This window comes from Ambystoma mexicanum, chromosome 3q (genome assembly GCF_040938575.1).
Source record: "Ambystoma mexicanum isolate Mex_15411 chromosome 3q, UKY_AmexF1_1, whole genome shotgun sequence".
In the NCBI taxonomy this organism is placed as follows: Eukaryota; Metazoa; Chordata; class Amphibia; order Caudata; family Ambystomatidae; genus Ambystoma; species Ambystoma mexicanum.
Genome location: NC_090926.1, coordinates 775,939,661 through 775,963,245, shown reverse-complemented (window position 1 = coordinate 775,963,245; position 23,585 = coordinate 775,939,661). Strand labels below are relative to the sequence as shown.

At 48.7% G+C, this 23,585-nt stretch overlaps 1 protein-coding gene across 2 annotated transcripts in view; it reads right to left on the bottom strand.

Moving 5' to 3' along the window:
• Positions 1-4,880, bottom strand: part of SLC25A19 (solute carrier family 25 member 19) — a 219,810-nt gene extending 214,930 nt beyond the window's left edge. The window contains exon 1 of one of the 2 annotated variants that reach the window (XM_069654810.1): positions 4,453-4,880. The gene's annotated coding sequence lies outside the window, so the exon portion shown is untranslated. The remainder of the gene's footprint in view (positions 1-4,452) is intronic. The other variant, XM_069654809.1, reaches the window with a different exon arrangement.
• Between the last annotated feature and the right edge of the window lie 18,705 nt (positions 4,881-23,585).

The following is a 23,585-nucleotide window of genomic DNA, read 5'->3' as shown; positions in this document are numbered from 1 at the left end:
ATTAGGTCCGGAAACCAATTCCAACAAGGTAATCATCATTAACAATGATTGAAGAAGAACAACGCGGACCAAATTGTGCTATCCTGGAACACTCGAGGATTCATTCACCTATTTAACAACTTCGAGGTGCCTATGGATAACATCCTCGCTGTAGGTCTACAGGAAACTTGGCTACGCGAGTTGCCAAATCGAGACGGCTTTATCACATTCCTAAATCCTGCCGGGAAAAACGCAACTGGTCGTCCGTTTTCTGGGCTAGTCACTTTATTGAAGATCCAAAACTGGCTGACGCCGCTCGAATCCCGAAACCCGAATCCTTTTGTTCAAGGCACCTTGGTACAAATAACTGCTACAACAACGCAGGTGAAACAATTCCTACTCCTAATAAATGGATACTGGAATCCCGCCAAGATCTCATCAAATAGTTTCATCGGATCAGTGACAACCTTAATTGATGAGGCATCACTGAAATACAACAACTTAACCATCATGGTATGTGGTGATCTAAATTGTAGTTGGTACAAATTCGATAAAACTACAAAAACAAATACGCTGAAGAAACCCGATGAGGTCGAACAGAGAGGAAAGCTTTGGTTTGATGCCCTAGCAATAAGAAACTGTACCATGGTCAATGGGAAAACCAAAGGAGACCAACCATGTAACCCAACATGGCACGGCCCATATAGCCAAAACACACTGGACTATATTTGGGTCTCTAGCCATCTTTTTGACCAAGTGAATTCCCTAAACGTCATACCAATGCCTCAAAGCGACCATGATCTACTCTGCCTAGTTCTGGAGACGGACTGGGGAGACGTTTCTGAAAAATATGACTTACAAGTCACATCGAATGCAGCGGGAAATCGGTTGAGGCTCAACCTGTGGCAAATTGGGAAACTCACAACCGACATAACCACAGAGAACACCGTGAATTACGTTCCCTTGTTGACAGATTGCCGGCCGGAAGTCAAACTCTAGAGTAATTGGGTACTCAAATAAACACCTGTACAGCGATGTCATCGCAAAAGCAAAAAGGATTATGAGGAAAGACTTGTGGCGGATTAAGAAATTGAAGTTACCACCAGACAAAATTGCAATTAAAGTAAAAACAAGACGTCGAGAATACCGACACTGGCTAAAAGCGCACTCAGCAATGATAGAATAAAACCGTGCGGAGCTGATGCTTCAATTGCTGATCACAAAAAACACGCGTGATATTTGGGCCATCCTAAACAAAGGAAACACAAAAGCAACACCGACAATCTCAAACCCGATTGATGGCAACAAATGGGTTGAGCACTTCAAGAAAATATATAAACACCCGAATGAAGACATACAAGTTCAAGAAAATGTCTCAGAATTACCATGGGATATAACTCCTCAAAGCGACGAAATAGAAATAACAATACAGAAGTTAAAAAACTCAAGAGCAGCAGGCCCCGATCAGATTTCAAATATCACGTTGAAGAAAAACAAAGTACATTGGGCCAAGTTCATGGAATCTCTGTTCAGAATAGTGTCGGAAAACAAGAAAATTCCTGAGTCATGGTTAAAGGCGATTGTGGTACCGATCTATAAGAAGGGCGATAGGAACGATCCGATGAACTATCGTCCAATCGCCCTTCTTGACACAATCGGGAAAGTCTATAGCTCCTTCCTTCGAATGAAACTTACTTTATGGGCCCTCAAGACAGGAATACACGATGTTCGACAAACAGGTTTCACCGAGGAGGCCGGAGTCGATGTAAACCTACTCTTGTTGAACATCTTAAAACTTGAGGCTCTGCGCACAAAGACAAAAATCTTCTTTGCATTTATAGACCTCAGTCAAGCTTTCGATACGATAAACCGCGAGAAACTTTGGTCTAAGCTAAAAAAGTGGGAATGTCCATCAACCATCCTGGAACCACTGAAAGCTCTCCATTCTAACACCTCGATACAGATCAGGTTAAACCAACAAGGTGAGTTGAGCCAACCAGTAATAACTCATAAAGGTGTCAAGCAAGGTTGCCCGTTGGCAGCTGAACTATTTAAGATCTTCATAGCTGACCTACCGGAATGGTTAAACTCAGTACCATGTTTTTCGCCGAGGATCAAGGACACCCAAATCAAATGCATCATCTATGCAGACGATATAGTACTAATCGATTTACACACAGATCGGCCTACAGCGCCTTCTGACACGACTGAACGAGTACATGAAATCAAATGAGCTACTGATAAATACAGACAAAACAAAAATCATGAGTATCAGTCACACTCACAAGAACGCAGAAAAAAAATTTATATGGCGAATCGCCAGAGATATACTAAATATTTTGGGATTGATGTTCAACAACTCCATCTGCGAAACAGCATGGGTCAATGACATGACCAGTAGAACTCTCAAACTTGGCTTACAAGGAGCAAAAATCAACCATGACTACGGGAAATTCACTACTGCACCAATATTGACTTTCTACCTACAGAAGGTCATTCCAACCATTGTATTTGGTGCGGAAGCCGGTTGGAACTTGGACTTTCGCTTATGGCAAAGACTAGAAGGTACCTTCTGGAAACGTGCCTTGAGGCTTCCCCACTACATCTCGACATTGGCATTGAGATACGAACTTGCACTCAACTCTCTGTACATGACAGTAATTTGGAAATCCCTCTCCACCATTAGGAAAATGTATTGTAGCAAACAAAAACCAGCATATGAAATCTTTAAGATCAGAAACGACGACACCCAATCTATATTAATCCAAATTTGGAAACAAAAACTTGAAGCCATCATGGATGCCGCAAATATAAGTCGACTCGACCTAATCAATCAACCGCAATACGCGAAAAAAAACCCAGAAGAATGGGACTGGATGCAAAACATTGAAAAACGCAGGAAACTAAAAACAGGTCTTCCTTTAGGACTAGGAGAAATCAAATTACACAAGCCACCGAAATACCTACTAGACTTTCCTTCAAGATATCACAGGAACACGTTTCTAAAATTCAGGCTAAATGCCCTAAACAATCGAGAAATGCTCTGGATAAGAAAAAAGAAAGATATCGCAGACAATAAATGTCGATTTTGTAACTCGGGTGAAATAGAGTCCCTAAAGCATTTGGTACTTGAATGCATAGGCACAATTACCCAGCGGACCCTGCATTTGAATAGCTTCAAACCTCGGAACCATGACATGAATGATTGGTGGTCATATGTAAGCCCCGGCCATAACATCAAACTATCATGCAGGCTAAATGACTATCTAGCCATGATTCTCTGCGATACAACTTGTGATAAGAAAAATTAAAAGTCTAACCAATAGTGACGCAAACTTATTACCATCATAAAGAATAGACTGTGATTAAAGACTTGGGAGGACCGACGTGATGTGGAAGAGGTTTAATTGTAACAAAAGTTTGATATTCATTTATTGAACTGTAGTTTTCTTTAACAATAAAAAAAAAAAATAGGACTACTCATTCAAGCCATCTATTTTCAACCACTCACAATCCCACAGTTACAAAAATAATGTTTGCTAAGGTTTCAGTCTGTATACACGGAATGTTTTGAGCTATGCGGATAGAAGAAATAAAAAGTCAGGTAAACACATAAAAAGAAAATTGCACCCAAACCGAGACGCAAGACCCACCCACGCTTAGCAAGTCGTCCCAGATAAATGTGTGCATGCTGTGTAAATATACCATTAGGAGACAGTAGGTTTTAGTTTAAAAATAATAGACGATTTTTCTTTGCCACTACAAAAATTACTTTATGGGGTAACTACATATAACATGATATGGGGTAACTACATATAACATGCATGGACGTGGATGTGCAATTATAGCATGTCCTAGTAATATAACCAGGAACAGTATCGGTTCCTAAAGTAGTTGTGGTTCTCCATATATAAAGGCTGGTTGTCAAAGATTTGGTAAGGAGAGGAATTTTACCTTCCAATGACGATTCAACTTGAATTTCCTTCGAAATCCACTATAAAAGATCAATATTTTAAATTGATAAAATAAAAAACCTCACATATATAACTTGAAGTTAAATGAGGATCAGGACCAAAATAAGTGTCTTTTTACATCTGTAGGTGATTCTGCCAGGTCAATGGCATCGTTACACATTGTTGCAGATTCGGTATAAGGCGTAGAAGACTTCAGGTCACCAGGGCCACAACTATCCAGCATTGGGTCTCCATGAACAATAATGCATTGTGGTACTTGTAGGCTTCAATTAATTCAACTGAAACTATTAGACTAAAGTATCAGAATACAAATAATGTTCATCTGACAGCATAGCTGTAAACTTTTCAGCAAAAAGTACACATGATCACTTCAGAGAAGAAAATCCATCTCTCTCCCAAATCCCTCCATGCAGATCATTAAAATAAAACTTTCATAAAACACTCGGTCGGAAGTCAATTACGGCGAAAATGACACACACCAGACCCCTGCTTTACTGACCTGTCGCCGGTACGTAGTGTGTCTTAAATTCCATCTGAGGAAATGACCCTAGCAACGTTAAGCCGCCTTTTCATCACGTGTGTTGAACGTTACGTTCCTCGCTATGCCCTTACTGTAGTGTCTAGTTCCCATCCGAGAAACGGGCCATAGCAACGCCCCGCCCATAGTTCTTAACTTGACTTTGGGCACGATCCCTACCAGACCCTTAGCCGTCCGAAGTCAACATTGTGATTTTGTGAGCGGGAAGCGTGAAGGTTTCGGCTGCCATTGCAACTGGAATGTGCGTGCTCTGGGTTGGCTGAGATTAATGTGGACATTTTCTTCGGGATACCGGGAACGTTCTTACAAGACAGCAGATGCAAACGGGGGGCGGAGCAGAAAACAACCGAAACTGCATGCTCTTGACTGACTGAGATTAAGGTGGGCATCAGAGCCGGCCGGGGGGGGGGGGGGGCGAGCCCGGCGCCACACCCCTCAGAGCGTCATTAGTCCCCGCCACGCCAGCTCGGGGGAGTCTTTGTCATTGGGTGCACCCCTCTGCCACAGGCGCCTTTAATGGCAAAAGGCGCCATTAGCCCCCCCCACCATGCCAGCTCAGGGGAGTCTTTCAAAGGCTCCCCCGAGCTGGCGTGGTAGCAGTAGGCATGGCAGGTGCCTCATTGTCATTGAATGCACCGGAGGCGACAGGCTCATTCAATGACAACGGGGTGCTGACATGCCCTATTCATATCATTACTTTCTCGTCAGAGCGAGGAGGTTAAAAAAAAAAAAGTGTCCCATCCTGGCCCCCGCCCCCTGTTAACCAGGGGTGCGTGGGGGCACCAATTCGCCCAGGGTGCTGCTGCCCTTAAGGCCGGCTCTGGTGGGCATTTTCTTCGGAATACCTAGAAAGTTAATGCAAGGCACCAGATAGAGCGTCTGACTTCGTCTTGTAATTCGTGTTTTTTTGTATTAGGTCTTCATAGCTTGTAGGCAGGAATGCACAATCTTGGACAGAAGAAATGCTGCATTTTACAACTTAAGATAGTGTACGTTTGTAATTTAATTATAGTATTTGTTTCTTTGAACAGTAACACTTAAACCCCCTTCTCCTCCAAACTACTGAAGTGTAGTGGCTTGGCAGCCACTTTCAAGAGTTAGTCCTACATTTATGTTAGTGGCCCTACTGAATCAAGACATGCTACAAAAAAACGCGACCACTGCAGTTTTCCAATCGGAACATCATCTTGAGAAAGGTGGACAGAGCATCAAACACTGGGGCAGTCCCGGCAAAACAGGGAAGGCTCTGTCTGCAAGAGCAGCAGGAATCTCTGCTCTCTTGGGTGGCTGGGATTACAAATGGCACTTTCCTCGTGATACCATGAAAGTTCCTGCAAAACACCAGATGGAGACGGGGGAGCGAAAAATTACATTTACTTTAAAAATCATGTTCATCTATTCAGCATAAAAAGTATGGAGGGCTAAGAAAAGGAACTGTTCAGGGACAGCAGATGGTGGTGTTTTAGGACTAAAAGGGAATTTAATGTTTGATTAGTGTGTTTGGGATGATTATTTATTATGCGCTAATACAGCAGGTGTTTCAAAGCGCAACCAGGCATGGGGGGGTGACAAGACAAACAAGCTTACTAGGCTTGGTACATTCAGGTCGTAGTCCATAGACAAAAAGTGCAAGGGGGTAATGGGGATCAAGTGCACCCAGTCCTGCCAGAACATGGGTTAAGCTCTAAGATGTACCATTCTCATGGGTCGTAACCGAGAGAGCAGAAGTGCTGTGGCAAAGGAGGGCCCAGAGGCAAGTGCAGAAGACTTTCGAGGAAGCTTGGGACCTGTGAGGCTTTGAATGTACACCAAGACGCCAGTTGGCAAACTGAGCAGAAGAAACAACTAGAGGAAAAGAAGTCGGTGGGGGGGGTGGTTAGCAGGGGAGAGCGAGAGGGAAGGAATAGACAAAGAGGAAGGTCTTGAGGAGTTTTCCGAACTTTAGGTGGTCCAGTTCAACATGGAGAGAAGCAGGGAGGCTGTTCCAGTGGGAGGCACCTGCAGAGGAAAAGGATCTCTTCCCCCCAAATCTCTGCTTGGAAAAACGGCTCACTCGCAGAGCGTTGGAGGAAGACGAGCGGAGGGCTCAGGAGGGAGAGTATTTAGGAAGAGAGCGTTGCAGGTAGAGTGGGCCCAGGCCCCAGAAAGCTTTGTGGACAATGCAAAGGCTCTTGAACTTAATCCTTGCAGCCACGGGGAGCCAGTGAAGGGGTTTCCGTGCTGGAGAGATGCGGTCCCTGGGCTTGAGGCCAAGGATAAATCTTGCAGTTCCGTTCTGGATGAGTTGAAGAGGACGGAGGGTAGAAGAGGGCAGGTTGTGAAAGAGGCTTTTGCAGTAGTACAGACTAGAGAGGACCAGGGCTCTGGAGACAGCAAGCCTCTGGAGGAAGGTTAGAAAAGGAAGAATATCTTTGAGAAGGTGCAGTGGTAGTGGGACTTTATAGAGATGTCAATAATGTGAGATGAGAAGGATAGAGTGGACTCGAAGATGATCCCCAGATTTATTTCCTCGGTAGGTGGAGGCGCAGGGCCAAGGAAGGCCTGCCGCAGAGAAAGAGCGAAGTTGGGAGCAGGTGTCCTGATAAGGACAATCTCTGTCTTACTGGCATTGAGGCAGAGGTCGTTTGCAGCACACCACGTCTGAATTGCGGGCAGTCAAGTATGAATGAGGAAGAGGCAGAGGGTAGCCTGAAGGAGAGCTGCGTGTCATCCATATAACACTGAAAGTTGTAGGTGAAGGTGGCTATCATAAGGGCCAAGGGGTCCATGTAGCCATTGAAAAACCAGGGGGATAGGTTACATTCCAGGGGGACACTGCACGTAGAGGGAGTGCTGGGGAGAGGAAGGGGTGTTTTAGAGGGGGTTGGCTCGGGCTATCTGTGTGTGGTTCGGGAGAGGCACATTGGCCTCTTGGTGTGGGTCTGTAAGGGGGATGGGGCATCTTAATATGTGGAGGGAGGATGGGGCCTTATGGTATTGGTCTAGAGGGAGGGATGGGCATCTTGGTGGAGTCTGAATGGTTGGATAGGGGTACGTTGGTGTGGGTCTGGAGTGATAAAGGCAAATTGGTGTGGGTCTGGAGGGATGGGGCACATTGGTGTGGCGGGATGGGCACATTGGTGTGGGTCTGGAGGGCGGGATGGGGCACATTAGTGTGACTCTGGCGGGAGGGATACGGGCACATTGGTGTGGCTCTGGAGGGAGGGACGGGGGCACATTGGTGTGGGTTTGATGGGAGGGATGGGGCCCATTGGTCTGTGTCTGGGGGAGCCATGGGAGGAGGGATGGGAGCACATTGGTGTGGGTTTGATGGGAGGGATGGGGCCCATTGGTTTGTGTATGGAGGGGAGCATGGGGGCACATTGGTGTGGGTTTGGAGGAAGGGATAGGGGCACATTAGTGTGGGTCTGGAGGGATGGGGCCCATTGGTCTGTCTGTGGGCAGGGATGGGGGCACATTGGTGTGGGTCTGGAGGGAGAGGTAGGGGCACATTGGTGTGGGTCTGGAGGGAGGGCTAGGGGCACATCGGTGTGGGACTGGAGGGAGGGATGGGGACATTAGTGTGGGTTTGATGGGAGCGATGGGCCCCATTGGTCTGTGTCTGGGGGAGGGATGGGGGCACATTGGTGTGGGCCTGGAGGGAGGTATGGTGGCACATTGGTGTGGGTCTGGAGGGAGGAATGGGTGCACATTGGTGTGGGTCTGGGGTAGGTATGGGGCATATTGGTGTGGGTCTGGCAGGAGGTATGGGGGAATGGTGTGTGTCTGGCAGGGGATGGGTCATCTAGGTGGCCGAGCAGACCTATTGTGTCTGCAATAGACTCTCTACTGGAACCTCTATCAATCTACAGCGAGTTCTTTCTTAAACCATTTGTCCTAGCTATGCCATCCTACATAAAAGACACATTAGACATGATCGAGATCCTGCAGAGTATCAGTGTAGAAGAAGCAGATCTACTAGTCACCAGTCTTTATACATGTCTGTTCCCCAAATGGAATGTCTGGAAGCATTAGCATTAGTGCTGGATACGCGCAACAGACCCATAAACCACCAACAGTGTTCATACTAGAATGCTCGAGGATTGCCATGACAAAGAATTGTTTTCTTTTCAAAAATCAAATCTATAAGCAACAGAAAGGGGTGAGCATGGTGGTGACTTTTGCACCCATGTAGCCAGTTTGTACATGGCCAACTCGGAATCCAGGCACATTGCTGAAGTTCTACAGAACCAGACATGTGGACAGCCTAAAATGTGGCGTCGCTTCATTGACAACGTTTGGAAAGGGGACAATACATCTCTGCTTACCTTCCACAAGTGGCTTAATACCTGTGACACCAACATTAGATTAACCATCAAATGGAGCCGAGATCAGATCAGCTTTCTCGACTTCTTGATCAAGAAGAAAGGAAGTGATCGAGCCACTTCATTATATCAAAGAACCACAGACAAAAATACCCTACTCCACTATTCTAGTTTTCACCCTGAGAGTCTGAAATATAACCTACCATACGGACAATTTTTGCGGATCTGACAGAATTGCACGGACAGAAAAGATTACAATACACACGCCACCGAATTGAAGGAGCGGCTAGGCAAACAGGGTTATCCGAAACAACTCATAAAAAACAATCTGAAGAGAGCCGCAAACACGAATAGAGAAATAACTCTACAAAACAAAGAAAATAAGTCTAATAAGGGACTGGGTTGTGTCACCACCTACAACCCAGTTAGCAATCAACCACAACTGGGGCCTAGTGAAGAATCCGGGCTCTTTGTCCAAACAACCAATGTTTGCTTTTAAACGAAATTGCAACCTACTGTCATGATGCCTGCCTCCGGAGCACCAGGCCAGGCCCAGCAGCCCCGGGAGCAGGAATCATGCCCCCGGGTAAAAGCCCAGCGGCCCCTTATAGGGGCTCTTTGGACTCTGTCCTGGCGCCATTGGCGCCAGGCTCATGTTGGACATCAGTCCTGGCGCCATAGGCGCCAGGCTCATAAAGGAAAGTGTTTGGTGCACTTACCTGATGCAGACCATGCTGCATACTCACCTGATGCAGACCATGCTGCATGAAGACCCAAGCCAAATGAGGCTTAGGAGGGACTATTTTACTGAAGAGACTATTTTGGTACTTGGGTGGGGCTGTGGAAGAATACTTACCTGGGACTTCTTCCAAGGCTATTTAAGCCACGCCCGGACAGCCACACGTGCTTCGCGTTGTTCTGCATCCCAGCAGCTGAACGCTCACGTGTCTGCTCCTGCACCTGGACTCCAGCCACGCCCGCCTCGAACCTGGAACACCTATAAGGAAAGAAGAGAAGAGAAAGGTGAAAACCAAGAACTTATTCAAACTTCTTACCTGCATCCGGAATCTTCACGCCAGCATTCTTAAAGAAAGACCTCCATTTAAAAGCATAGCGTTGCTCGCTGCAGCGCCGCGCTTCATTCACCTGTCCTCGAGACATCTCCCGGCTCCATCGCGGCTGTCAGCACCGGTCGCCACATCTTTGCACCTAGGGGAGAGAAGAAGAGACAAAAGGTGAGCAGAGGGAACACAGGAGGAAAGCCGAATTTTCAGCCATAATACTTAACGGCTTTTCTTGGTGAACCATTCCACATTTTGGTCGGCGCCGCTTCGTTGGCAGGTACCGCACCCCGGCCCCTATAGGGAAAGGACAAAAGACATTACTGGGGAATTATAAAGACATTTAGAGGGGTCGCCCTCATCACTAACTCACCTGATTTTACCATCGGCAATTTAACCCCTCAACGCATCGCCTTCGTTCTGCACCTGAAATAAAGGACAGATCACAGGTTAGGAAGACAACATAAAAGAGGCTCACGCTTGAACTTTTGAATCTTCATACTTGCGGCGTATCACTCTGAAAAGTCAAGTGGATTTTGCCAGCGCCATTCTGAAAACCAGTGAAGTAACTGGACGAACGCGCGCCCCTGCACCAGAAGCAGGATGGAGAGTTCATCCTTCCAAACCATAAGGTGAGCTTAAACCGGGGGTTTTGGAGGAAGTCAGAGAAGAACGAAAGGGGGAAGGGGGGAGCAAGCACACTATTCTGCAGACAGTTAATCCCCTTTCTCATTTGCAGAAGGATATTCCTACGGGCCAGACAAGCAAGATTTGGGGGTCCTGTTCAATCGGTGGTCCGAGTTCTGCGCATCACGCTTGAAGAGGCCACAGCAACCCAGACTAGACCAGCGCCTCCGTGGGAGCCAGGTGAGCGTTACACCTACGACAAAAATTGGTACATACATACCGAGAGAAATCAAAGGGACAAACCATCCGGAACCAATTGGGACTTTCTCCCATTACTGGACACCATAAGTGTGGGAACTGCAGTATATGCCCCCTAACTGAGACAAAACACACTTTCCAATACGGGGCGGAGACATGGACAATGAAAAATTATACCAATTGCTGCACCAAAAATGCCATTTACGTAATTTCATGCCCATGCCATCTACTATATGTGTGTAAAACCACAAGAGAGGTGAGGGTGAGAATTGGTGAACACCGGCCATGTATAAGGAACCGCACACCAGACAAACCTCTGGTTGACCACTTCAGCAAAAACAACCACAAAGATACCGATATGAAATGGTTTGTACTACAAACCATAAAAACACAAACCAGAGGCGGCGATATGGCAAGTGCCCTGCACCGTCTAGAGCAACAATGGATTTATTCCTTGGATACAGTGCGGCATGGTCTAAACATTTCAGTAGAATGGAATGCATTAAATACCAAATAACACAACCGCCACATTTTTCATATTTAGCGTTAACATAATATCAGATGTTCGCTAGAATGACTGTCCTCATATGAACTGGGAACCGTAGGATGTGACCAGGACTGAGTGGGAGACGGCATTAATAATGCATTCACCCTGGGCCATTTTTTGCCCCTTGAATAAATAGCGCCTCTTTGTATGAGTAGCTATTCATCAGAACCACAATACCCAGAATTCTGTGTCGCCACGTGACACGGAGCAGCAACCAATCTGGTTGCATCAATGGGGAAGTAGTCGCTACGCACGTCACCCTGGTAATGGCAGAAGCCTTGTTCGAGTAAGCAGACGCAGGTTACAGGAGCGGATTACAGCCGCTGGCGTCTGACATCAATTTTCAGTTGTTAGAAGGTAAGAATCATGAACGGCACGCTTGATCGCACACACCACCCCTCCCCTTCTTCTGAGATTCTATGTCGGTCGCGTTAGGACCGCTGCTCATGCCGTCCCTCTCGGTTTCTTGCATCTATACAGCCTGACCACGCATGCACTACAGTAATATACGCTCGCCAAGCTGCGGCCAATGAGCAAAGTAGCAGTCACTAGAAGTAAGCCAATATTTTTATTTAACCATTTATTATGTTTTACTCTATGTCACGCTGAACATAGGCAACGGCTGATATTCTATAACAGCCTTTTCCATGATTTGTTTCATCCTATGCCGGCGCTTTGCCTACGAACCAAAATACAGGGTTAGTTCCCATCCCTGACCTGGTGCCCACCATACACTCTGCCATATACTATGCCGAGCCGGACATGAGTCTACATAAAAACACGCAGGACAATAGTGAGTACCATGTGTCTTGGGTTACTAAGCCAATTAATAAAAACTACAAAAAAAAAAAACGTTCAAAGCACATGGCCCCTAACTTAGGTACCTGGTTCTTGTCCCTACTTTGCAGGAGAGACACTAAAGTGACATGGAGCCCCATTATTGGCAGCACATACGCCAGGATTTACTCCAATTACTGAGTCACCGGCCCCTGGTAGCCCAGAGGAGGTGATTTGGTCCAATGCAGCTGATCAATACAGTTGTAACATGTATCATTAAGAGGTTATGAGCAAGCAAAGATGACAATACGGGTGTTTATGAGACTAATTTAGTCCATTTTGTCTCCTTCCCTAGAACTGAGGCTCTCTTGTCTCACACCCCCTACCTTTTTGTGCTATGAAGAGGCAACGCGAAACTGGTGATTGCACTCCGTCCTGAGGAAGGTTGGACAAAATAACTGGGTAAGGAGACCTTACCCTTGTTTGAGAACTCAACCGAAACATATGTCAACAATAGTTTTCCTTACCCCTGAAGATGCAAAGAGGGTCACATCGTAGAATATTAGAGTGTTAAAGTGACATTTGTTTGATTAGTATTTGAGATGGTAACAACACGTTACCTTATTGTCCCATCGTATGCGAGTATGCTGAATGTGTGTGTGAGTTATGAATGAATAGATTTTGGAGGGATTTTTTTGTACATTGAGCCTAATTTATTAATTTCTGTGAAACTGTTTTTCATATTTGTATAATAAATATGATGTTATTATGAGATAAGAAATAGTAATCTGTCATCTTTGGTCTAGTTGGTCCACCCCTCTCCTAGTTCCTGCAAGACACCAGATGGAGACGGGTGAGCGGAAAGCAACCAGAATCTGTGTGCTCTTGACTGGCTGAGATTAAGGTGGGAATTTTCTTCGGGATACAGTTCCTGCAAGACACCAGACGGAGCGTCCAACTTCGTTTTGTCCCTCATCATGATTTTTGTGAGGGGGAACCGGGAAGGCTCTGGCTACAAGAGCAGCAGCAATCTGTGTGCTCTTGGGTGGCTGAGATTCCAGTTGGCATTTGGGATACCGTGAAAGTTCCTGCAAGGCACCAGGTGGAGAGGGGGGGAGCGGAAAATTACATTTACTTTAAAAACCATGTTCATCTATTGAGGGCTAAGAAAAGAAACAGTGCAGGGACAGTGTATGTTGGAGTTTAACTGATCAAAGTGGGTTAATAGGGGAATATAATGTTTGATGAGTGTGTTTGGTATGGGTGGTTTTAGTGGTGGTCTGATGGGGCTATCTGCATGTGGTTCGGGAGAGGCACATGAGCATCTTGGTGTGGGTCTGCAAGGGGGAGTGGGGTATTTTGCTTTATTATGGTATTGTTCTAGACAGAGGGATGGATCATCTTGGTGGGGTCTGAATGGTTGGATAGGGGCACGCTGGTGTGGCTCTAGAGGATAGGGGCACATTGATGTGGGTCTGGAAAGATGGGGCAAGTTGGGGCAGGTCTGGAGTGATGGCGCACATTGGTGCGGGTCTGGAGGGAGGGATGGGGCACATTGGTGCAGGTCTGGAGGAAGGGATATGGGCACGTTGGTGTGGGTATGTAGGGACATATGGGGCACATTGGTGTGGGTCTGAAGGGAGGTATGGGGGCACATTGGTGTGGGTTCACCTATACCCCTAACCCCCCCGACATCTATATATTATTAAAAATGTACAAAAGAAACAGCAAATTCGACCAAATTAATTCAGTCATTTCTCATTAGGTATTTTTGGATTCGATTTATTTCTGCGGCTATTTCTGCGGATACCGTCTGCAGTGGATGGATGGGGCACATTGCTGACGGTCTGAAACAGGTATGGGGCATCTGTTGGTCTGGAGGATGGCATCGGTCATCTAGGTGTGGGTTGGGAAGGTGAGATGTGGCATCTTGGTGTGGGTGGGATGGGGACATCTGTGCATCTGGAGGATGGGGTGTGGAATCTTGGTTTAGGTCTGGAGGGAGGGGATTTGAGCACATTGGTGTGGGTTTGATGAGATGGATGGGGCACATTGGTCTGGGTCTGGAGGGGGGCATCTTGGTCTGGGAAGGATGGGCCACATTGGTCTGGAGGGAGGTATGGGGTACAGTTGTCTGGGTCTAAAAGGTGGGATGTGGCATCTTGGTGTGGGTAGGATGGGGACATCTGTGCATCTGGAGGGCAGGATGTGGCCATCTTGCTGTGTGGGGGGAGGATGGGGATCATGGTATGGGTCTAGAGATGGAGTTGGTGACATCTTGGTGGGGTCTGACTTGGAGGGTTTGTGGGCTCTGGAGTGGAGGGATAGGGGCATCTTGGTCTGGGTCTAGAGGCATCTTGGTGTGGGTCTGAGAGGGAGGTATGGGGCATTTTGGTGTGGGTCTGAGAGGGAGGGATAGTACATCTTCGCGTGTGGGTCTGAGAGGGAGGGGTGGGCCATATTGGTGTGGGTCTGAGAGGGAGGGATGGGGCATCTTGGTGTGGGTCTGAGAGGGAGGGATATCTTGGTGTGGGTCTGAGAGGGAGGGATGGGGTCTTATTGGTCGGGGAGGGATGGAGGCATCTTGCTGTGTGGATGGGGGTGGGGCATCATGGTATGGGTCTAGAGGTCTAGAGGGGGGGGTTGGTGACATCTTGGTGGGATCTGGCTTGGAGGGTTGGTGGACTCTGGGATGGAGGGATTGGGGCATCTTGGTGTGGGGCTGAGAGGGAGGTATGGGACATCTTGGTGTGGTTCTGAGAGGGAGGTATGGGATATATTGGTGTGGTTTTGAGAGGGAGGGATGAGACATCTTGGCGGGGGTCTGAGAGGGAGGGATGGGACATCTTGGTGTGGGTCTGAGAGGGAGGGATGGGGCATACTAGTTTGGGTCTGGAGGGAGGCATGTGGGCTCATTGGTCGGGGTGGGATGGGGGCATCTTGCTGTATGGAGGGAGGATGGGGCATCATGGTTTGGGTCTAGAGGGAGGGATGGGGCATATTGGTTTCTGGCTTGCAGGGATGGAGATATCTGGGATAGGGGCATCTTGGTGCGGGTCTGGAACGGAGGGATGGGGCTTTTTAGTGGGGTCTGAAATGTAGGTATAGGGGCATCCTGATGCGTGTCTGGAAGGAGGGATGGAGGCACATTGCTCTGGGTCTCAAGGGTGGGATTAGGGCATCTTGTTAGAGTCGGGATCCGAGGGAGGGGCATCTTGGTAGGGTCTGGAATGGAGTGATGGGACCATCTGTGTGGGTATGGAGGGTGGTATGGGGCATCTGTGTGCGGGTCGGGAGGGTTGGATGGGTCATCTAGGTGTGGGACAGGAGGATGGGGCATCTATGTGTGGGTCTGGAGAGTGGGATGGGGTATCTTGATGTGCCATAGGGATGATGGGGCACCATGGTATGGATCGAGGGGGAGGGATGAGGGCATCTTGGTGGGGTCTGGCATGGAGGGTTGGTGGCATCTTTGTGTCCGGAATGGAGGGATGGGAGCATCTTGGTGTGGGTCTGGAGGTAGGGATGAGGGCATCTTGGTGTGGGTCTGGAGGGAGGGATGGGGCACATTGGTGTGGGTATGAAGGGAGGGATGGGGGCACATTGGTGTGTGTCATCTTGGTGTGAGTGGAGGGTAGAATGGTGTGCAGAGGAAGGGATGGGAAGCATGGTATGGAGGGTGACATGGGAGCATCTTGGTGGGATCTGGAATGGGGCCATCTTGGTGTGTGGAGAGTGGTGGGGGCATCTCTGTGGGCTCTGGAACGGAGGGGTGGTGGGGTATCTTGGTGTGAGTCTTGGGGGCAGGATGGGGGCATCTGGGTGTGTGGAGGGAGGGCCCCATCATGGGGCTAGACCTAGAGATGGGACATCTTGGTGTGGGAATGAAGGGTGGCATGGGGCTTAGTGTGTGGACAGGGTTGGGGCATCTTGGGGTGAGTGGAGGGAGGGAAGAATGGGACATGTTGATGGGGTCAGGATTGGAGGGATGGGGCACATTGGTGTGAGTCTGAAGGGATGGGGGACATCATGTTATGGGTCTAGAGCAGTGGGCTTCAAACCTTTTTGTCCCCGGCCGCCCCTGAGCAAAATGGGGGCAGGCCGGGCCCCCGAAAAATTGCAAATGGACAGTAAGTCCAAGTGGCTATGAACTATTCCGTGCCGTCACTGCACCCTACTCCCAGTATAGTCCCTGGACTCCATTTGCTCCCATCACAGTGTCTGGGCTCCTTCATCCCACTCCTACTCGTTCCCTGGGCCCTCCCCACCCCACCACAGACCCTGGGCTCTCCCCATCCTGCTCCCACCATAGTCCCTGCCCCCCCACCCTGTTCCCAGGGCCAGCTGGTGAATTTTATTAAGTCGAGGGGCATACATATTTCCCCCGAATATGCCATAGTGACCAAGCGTAGCGAAGGAGCCCGAACCAATCGGGTTGTATGGGGTCGGGGGTGGGGGGGTTAACCCCCCCTGTATTATTTTTAAATAATGGGGTCAAATGTTGCCTTTTAGAGCATAGTTGCACGCCCCACAGTTTGAATGGGGAGTTATGAGGCAACTTGGTCTGGAATGGAGGGAGGGGCATCTTAGTGGGGCCTCTAATGGAGGGATATAATAAGGCATCTTGGGGTCTGGGATGGGGAATCTTGGTGCGGGTCTGGGTGGATGGATGTGGACACCATGTTATGGGTCTAGGGGAAGGATGGGAGCATCTTGGAGTCTAGATTGCCGGGATAGTGGGGTCTGGAGAGAGGGCACAGGCACATTGGACTTTGTCTTGCGGGACGGGTGGGGGCATATTGGAGTGGTTCTGGAGGGTGGGGATGGGGGCATCTTGCTGTGTGGAGGGAGGATGGGGTATCATGGTCTGGGTCTGGAGGAAGGGATGGGGCATCTTGGTGGGTTCCAGATCAGAGGGGGGCATTATGGATCTGGAATGGAAGGACCGAGCATATAATGGGGACATGTCAGGGAATGATGGAGCATGTGGGTCTGAGTGAGGGCTGGAGCACTCTCGTGGAATGGATGGAGGCATCTGGGTGTGAAAGGATGGATGGGGTATGTATGTCTGGAGAGACGGCTGTTGGTCTACGGGAGGGGTGGGAGCATGTGGGTGTCAAGAAAGGGATGGGGTAATCTGGGTGTGGGTCTAGAGACATGGCGGATGGCGCCATCTGTGTGTGAGTCTGGAGGTAGAGGTGAAGCATCTGGGTGTGGCTCTGGAGAGAGGGATGGAGCATCTTGGTGTAGTTATGGAGGGATGTATGTTGGAGTCTGTGGGTTTGGAGGGAGGGATGATGGCATTTGAATCTGGAACGTGTGTTTGGAGGGAGAGATGGGGCCTCTGAGTGTGAATGGGGACATGTAGGGCTGGGGTATCTGCTTGTGAGTGGGGACATGGAGGGGTGGGGCATGAGGGAGGGAGGGATGGTGGTGGCTGGGTTTGAAGGGATGGATTTGGCACTGGGGCCTGGTGGGATGATTGGTGGCTGTCATGATTCCTGCCCCTCATGTCCCCAGCCCTCCAAGATGTCAGACTGGAGCCAGGCCACGATCACCTACATGGCCCTCAAGGGCCTCTCCATCCCTCCAAAGACCCACTTGGAGTCAGACTTGGCGCTTGTGGCACCAGACTCACTCACTCCCATAGGATAACATTGGGGATTGGACTTGTAGTGCATTGATGGGGACAAGATGGGTGCCCCCACATATTTCAGTTCTCACAACTGCATGTGCGGTCTAGTCTTTTGGGTTTGGTTCAGCCCAGAGGCACCTGGGATACCCAGAGACTATTTAAGCCACACCCAGGCTGAGAAACATGTTTTTCGTTTTCTGCACCTGCAGCGTGACACTCACCGTGTTCGGATCGGTCTCCAGTAGGCCTGCATCTTTCTTCTGCGCTCAGCTCCTGCAAGAACAAGAACACCGTTAGGAACAGCCTTACCTTGCGGCGCTTCTGCCCATCAGTCATCGCTCCTTCTGTTCTGCGGGCATCTTCGGTGGTGCCATTCCCATCCCGGCACGCCGCTTCCTAAGGAAAAGGGAAAAGAACAGAAAAAAGGCATTAGTAAGCATCCTGCAAACCTTCGCCTATTCTTAAATACTCTATGAGCTTCAAACGCTTACCTGAATCCCAGCCGCTCTGGGGGAACTCTATCTCCGGAACTTCTCATCCATCTGCAAGAGGGAAAAGACGCTCCAGGTTAGCGTGGAAACATCTAGAGGCGCCGCATACTGCGCTTACCCACTGCATTTGTTCTTCATAACCGGCATCCACGCTGAAAACGTAGCGGCACCTAAAAGACACAGAAAAATAACTCAGTTCAATGCAAATACGAAAGGAGTGCATCGCGCATCGCGCTCTCACCTTCAGTGCTACTCATCTCAGCAGCACGCCGCCATCCCCGGACGCCGGCCATCATCTAAGGAAGGAAAGGAACGAAGTTATAGAACTGTTCAAAAGACTCATTATACTTACCTGTCGGACTCTTGCCAATTAAGTAACTAGGCAGCAACAAGCATGCATCAATCAACGCACCCCTGCGCTGAAGGCAGGACGGAGAGCACACTATCCAAGAAAACAAGGTGAGCTGTGGATCAAAGGGAAGGGTTGGACCCCGGGAAGAAGGGGTTCAAGAACACAGAGACAATAGGTAGTTAAACTCTACCAATCCTGTGTTTCAGGCCCAGTCTCCAGTCGAATAGCCTCCAGGGAAGGGTTTGAGGTCGTAAGAGGTCAGAACAGGCTGAGTGACATCCCCGTGGATACCAGGTGAACGTTACAGAACGCAAAGCCTCACATCAAAATCCAACTGGGTGTCATGGAAACGTCAGAAACCGACCAGTTAGCCCACATGTTGGGGCAGCTACGTTCCGAAGTACATGCAGCCAGGCAGGAGCCCAACACCCTGAGGAGAGATCTGATAGTACCCAAAGAACGCACTGATGATTTAAGCCGGCAACTTCTCCAGTCACAAGCAGTGCATGCACCATTGCCGGGAAGCGTGCCCTCGATGCCAGCGCCATCAGCCAATCCCGTTCAGATAACCCTTCCTGGGGCAGTTCCCTTGGCCCTGCTCGAACGATTTACAGGGGATCCCAAAAAGGTTTGTAACGTTCATGAACCAGTGCCGCCTGCACTTCCTTTGTAGGCCAGGGGCCTTTCCGAATGACCAATCAAGGGTCGCTTTTGTGCTATCCAACCTGAGTGGTAACGCCGGTGACTGGTCTGTACCCTTTGTGGCCCAATACAATCCTTTGCTGCATGACTTCAGAGGCTTTCAGCAGGAGATGACAAAGCTGTTCGCCTGTCGTACTCATGGATAGGCATTAGACAATGAACTTCTGTCCCTAGGCCAAGGGAATCAAGACCTATTAACATACATAGCCACGTTCAATAGACTCGTAGTTGAAGCAGAATGGCCAGTGGAGAAGAGAACCACGTTATTTCATCAGGGGTTGCGGGGGGAGCCCAAGGATGTTCTCGCACAAGTAGTGAACCCCCCGAAAGACTGCTCAGAATTCATTGACCTTGTTGTTCAACTGGATCATAGGTTGCAGTACCGAAGAGCAGATCGAACCAGACCGGACCCTTGCCCTATATATGTGCGTTCAAAGGACAATACTGCCCGAACAACGGGAGGCTCAGGAGAACCAATGCAACTCGGGGGGGTCAGAACCCCCTTGACTAAAGCGGAAAGGGATAAAAGGAGACGCAGCAGTTATGTCTGTACTGCGGAAGGTCAGGTCATTTCCTTAAAGAGTGCCCTGTGAAGCCACTGAGGAGGACGGTAGGGGCCACGGACAAGGAAGATACCATCAAGGAATCAGAAAACTCCCCAGCCTGGCAAGTGTAGGGGTCCACTTGTCGAGCAAAGAAAGTGAACTACAGACCTCCCATTTTGCACTGTCTGTGGTCTTGATCAATCACCAACAACCATCTTGGATGCACACAGTAAGAGCGTACATAGACAGTGGAGCCGTTGGGAATTACATCGACCAGGATCTTGCGGCAAAGATGGGGCTTCTGTTATGCCCTAAATCAACCACCGACACTGTTACCACAGTCGACGGCACAGAAATAGCTCCTGGTCCAGTATCCCAATGCACTGCAGCTTTAACCCTTCTGTGCCAGGATGGACACCAAGAATCTATTGTTTTCGACCTCATTAAGGCACCACAGTTCCGGTTGATTTTGGGAATGCCATGGTTGGTAGCTCACAATCCTCGAATCGATTGGTGAGCAAAAGAATTGGCCTTTCCCGAGACTTGCGCCCACACATGTTATCGCCAAGAGAAACAACCAATAGACACCAGAACCTCCACGCTTGCGACTGTGGCAATCGGCACCCGTCCAAGTGAATACCAGGACTTTCAAGATGTCTTTCAGAAAGAACAGGCTAATACCCAGCCACCGCATAGACCATATGATTGCCAAATCGACCTGATACCCGGCGCACAAATCCCTTGTGGGTGAATTTAAACACTCACAGAACCAGGAAACCAGCAACTGAAGGCCTATCTTGACCAATACCTGGCCAACGGGTTCATTCGTCCCTCGAAGTCTCCAGCAGCCAGTCCTCTATTCTTCGTACCGAAAAAGGAGGGGGACTTGAGAATGTGCAACGACTATCGCGCACTGAACCAGATTACCGTAGAAAATCGCTACCCCCTGCCACTGATCCCTGAATTGCTTGATCAAGTCAAAGATGCCCAAATCTACACAAAACTAGACCTGAGGGGGCATATCACCTTGTTCGCGTAAAACAGGGGGACGAATAGAAAACCGCTTTTCGCACCAAATACGGCTTGTACGAATATCAAGTAATGGCCTTTGGCCTTTGCAACACGCCTGCTGCATTTCAATACTTCATGAACGATGTCCTACGGGAATTGATTGATGTGTGTGCTCTAGTGTACATCGACGATATCTTAGTATATTCCGCATCAAAGCAGGACCAGGTTAAACACGTCCGATCCGTATTGGAGGAACTCCGTCAACACCAGCTCTACGCCAAGCTCGAAAAGTGCTCATTCCATGTCTCCGAGGTGGAATTCCTGGGCTTTATTCTCAGCCCGAATGGAATCTGAATGGATGTACACAAGGTAGATGCTATCCTGAACTGGCCATCCCCAAATTCATTCAAGGGGGTTCAAAGTATGCTGGGTTTTGCAAACTTCTACCGCCGGTTCATCCCAGGATTTTCGCAAATCGTGCATCCCATCACGTCATTACTAAGGAAAAGCAACAAAAAGGTCCAGTGGACAACAGAAGCCGAGGAGGCTTTCCAGGAACTCAACGCAAGGTTCACATCTGCCCCAATCTTAAGCCACCCTCGCCCTGATCTCCCATAGCTGGTGGAAACGGACGCCTCAAGCATGGCTATGGGAGCCGTCCTCTCACAAAAGGTCCCCGAAACGGGCCAGTTACACCCTGTTGCCTTCTGGTCGCGTAAATTCACACCCCCTGAACTCAATTATGCTATCACAGACAAAGAACTCCTGGCCATTAAGTAAGCCTTTAAGGCATGGCGGCACTACCTCTTGGGCGCCTGACACACAATTACCGTAATAACTGACCACCGGAACCTCCAGTGCCTAAAAATGGCAAAGGCCCAATCCTCACGACAACTACATTGGGCTCTTTTTTTTGCTGAATATGACTACGTGATTACATTTCGACCAGGGGTGAAAAACGGGAAGGCCGATGCCCTTTCCCATATGGGGGTAGAAGAGCAAGGGTATCAGACCCCTGACCCAATAGCAATCATCCCGAGTTACAAGCTCCTAGGAATCACAGCAACCATAACTCAGAATTACATGAAGAAATCCAAAACCTGATGAGTCCAGAGCAATTACAAGCGTGGAGTGCACAAGGAGAACATAACATGATAAAAGATCAGTTGCCCTACTTCAGGAATCGTTTATCTTACCAAACCAAGAACTACGAGAACAAGTCATGTCCGGTTATCATGATTCCTTGATCGAAGGCCACCCCGGAATCGCTAAAACCCTAGCCAAGGTAAACCGAAATTATTGGTGGCCCACGTGGCGTAAAGACATTATCCAATTCATCCTATCTTTTGGAGTGTGTGCTCAAAACAAGTCATCCAAGCAGAAACCGGCTGGGCTATTACAACCATTGAAAATCCCACCAGCACCCTGGCACACGTTGTCCCTCGATTTTATTACTGACCACCCAGTCAAGGGTTTAACACTATTCTTGTGGTCGTGGACCTATTTTCAAAAATGGCACATTTCATTCCTCTTAAGGAGCTCCCAAATGCTTCCACTCTGGCAAAGGTATTTCTTGAAGGCATCGTACAGCTCCATGGGTTTCCTTCAGTTTTGGTCTCAGACCGAGGTACTCAATTCGTATCTAACTTCTGGAGAAAATACTGCTCTATGGCCCAGATCGACATCCGGCTATCCACCAGTCACCATCCCCAAACGGATGCTCAAACTGAGAGGACAAATCAGACGCTCGAGCAGTATCTGCGTTGCATGTTACTCCAAGCTGAAGGAAGCTGGTTCGACCTATTATGGATAGCTGAATATGCTTATAATAATTCCCTACACACAAGCACTGGGCAGACACCCTTTTATACCATGTATGGCAGGCACCCAAGTACTTCTGAGTTGGACGTTCCTACAACCCTGGAAATACCAGCAGTCAAAACCTTGTACACAATCATTTCTCAAACCTTTAAAAGGACAGCTGAATACCTACTTCAAGCTAAGAATCGGCAAAAGAAGTTTGCTGATCAACACCGAGCAAAGGCCCCCAACTACCAAGTGGGAGACAAAGTCTGGCTGGCGTCTAAACACGTGTCCATTAAAGGAGCCCAAACTTTCCTTCCAAGATACCTGGGTCCATTCACCATCTCCTCCGTGATAAATTATGTGGCGGTCAGACTAGCTTTGCCGTCAAACATGCAAAATCATCCTGTGTTCCACGTGTCTCTCCTTAAACCTGTTCAACCTGGGACCCGGGTAGCAACGCCACCGCAGCCAGTAGTAGTCTCCGGGGAGCCAGAATTTGAAGTCAAGGACATCCTAGATTCAAAGTACGTCAGATCCAAATTATACTACTTAGTAGACTGGAAGGGGTATGGTCCACAAGACAGGACATGGGAGCCTATTGAGTACATCCATGCACCTTGCTTGCTTAGACGATTTCATCAAAACCATCCAACCAAACCAGGACCAGACAGAAGAGCCACCTTGAGAGGGGCCTTGGGGGGGGGAGTGCTGTCATGATTCCTGCCCCTCATGTCCCCAGCCCTCCAAGATGTCAGGCTGGAGCCAGGCCACGATCACCGCCATGGCCCTCAAGGGCCTCTCCATCTCTCCAAAGACCCACTTGGAGTCAGACTTGGCGCTTGTGGCACCAGATTCACTCACTCCCATAGGATAACATTGGGGATTGGACTTGTAGTGCATTGATGGGGACAAGATGGATGCCCCCACATATTTCGGTTCCCAGAACTGCATGTCCGGTCTAGTCCTTTGGGTGTGGTT